Below are 1,408 nucleotides of genomic sequence, written 5' to 3'. Positions count from 1 at the left end.
GTTCCCGGCCGGGGGACCCGGGGGAGGCCGTGCTGGGGCTGAGGGGCTGCTGCTCTCTGGGCCTCTCGGGGTTTGCCTTGGAATCCCAAAGCCTGTGCCTGCGCGGGGGGGAGGAGGCCAAGGCGACTGTAAATTGGTCTGTTGTGGAGTGTTTTGGGGCCGAGTTAATGCTCTTGGCTTGTTGTGTGTCAATTCCCAGCCTCGGTCAGGGCTTCCCGGGGAGCGTTGCTGCTGCTGCTGCTGCCGCTGCTGCTGCCGCTGCTGCCGCTGCCACCGCCGGGAGAGAGAAATCCTTTGGGAAGCCGGGATAAAAACAGCAACTCTGTGAATTGCTCAGCTTTTCCTAGGGAAGGACAGGTTTTAGGGAAGAAAGGCCCGTCCTCGCGAAAGGCGCCGCGGGTCTCGCAAGGTGGGGCGCGCGGCTGCAGCGCCGTTCCCGGCCGTGTCCGCCAGGCGGCGACTGCGAGGCAGGGCCCGGCGCTCGGGGCGGGCGGGGAAGCGGAGAGCTGGAGTGTTTGGGCACTGCTGGGCTTCTCCGAGCTTAAATCCGGAGTCGGAGAGGTCTTAAGGATGCTTTGGGCTTGAGGGAGTGTGTTCCTGCTGAGTTCAGCAGGCGTTCGGTGAATTTGGGCTTCTGCGGGTGAATTCGGTCCGGTGGTGTGGTTTTGTTGGTCTCCGTCCTCGGGACAGTGACCCGAAGGTTCTTTTTCCCCTCGCCGAGGGCGCTCCGAGGAGACCAAAGGTGCAGAATTCTGCCGGTGACTTGGCTTGCGTTGCCAGTCTGATTCCCAGAATGGAATAGGAACGGAGGTTCCTCCCGGACAAAAGGGGCCACCGCAGAAAGCTCGGGCTGCCCCCGCAGTGCCCGGGCTGGCCCCAGCACCTGGCAAAACCTCTTAGGGAAAAGGCAGGGAACAACTGCGGTTGTTCTGCCGTTTCTTTAGCCAGGGACTGGAACACAGACAAAATCGAGGTGATCTTTGACCTGTGCAGGGTCCGAGCATTTTTCAGCCTTCCTTAGCAGGGCCTTCTCGCCCTCGGAAAAGCTGAAAGGCTTTAACATCTGGATACGCACCCGCAGCTGTGCTGATTAATGTAGTTTCTTTTAGGAAATGAAGGTGAAGTTTTCCTGTTGTGAGCCTAAATACCAAGTCTGCTCTGCTTTTTCGATCAGGTGACGAAGCTTATGGAAAAAAAGACCAAAGGCCTCGAGGTGAGTACATTCTACCGAGTTCTGCTTTTCTGGGATCGGTTTGGGAAAATCGTGTGAAATTCTAAAAAGCTTCTCTCCGTGTTTTCTAGTTGTTTTTTCAGCCTTGGTCTAAGTTTCGTGTAGAAAAGGGCACAGAATTAGAACAGGCAAACTAGACTTTCTCGGGAGAGATGGAAGAAAAGGCTGCTGATTCCA

Source organism: Lepidothrix coronata, unplaced genomic scaffold (genome assembly GCF_001604755.1).
Source record: "Lepidothrix coronata isolate B3197 unplaced genomic scaffold, Lepidothrix_coronata-1.0 Scaffold129, whole genome shotgun sequence".
NCBI classification, from domain to species: Eukaryota; Metazoa; Chordata; class Aves; order Passeriformes; family Pipridae; genus Lepidothrix; species Lepidothrix coronata.
This window is presented reverse-complemented; position numbering follows the sequence as displayed.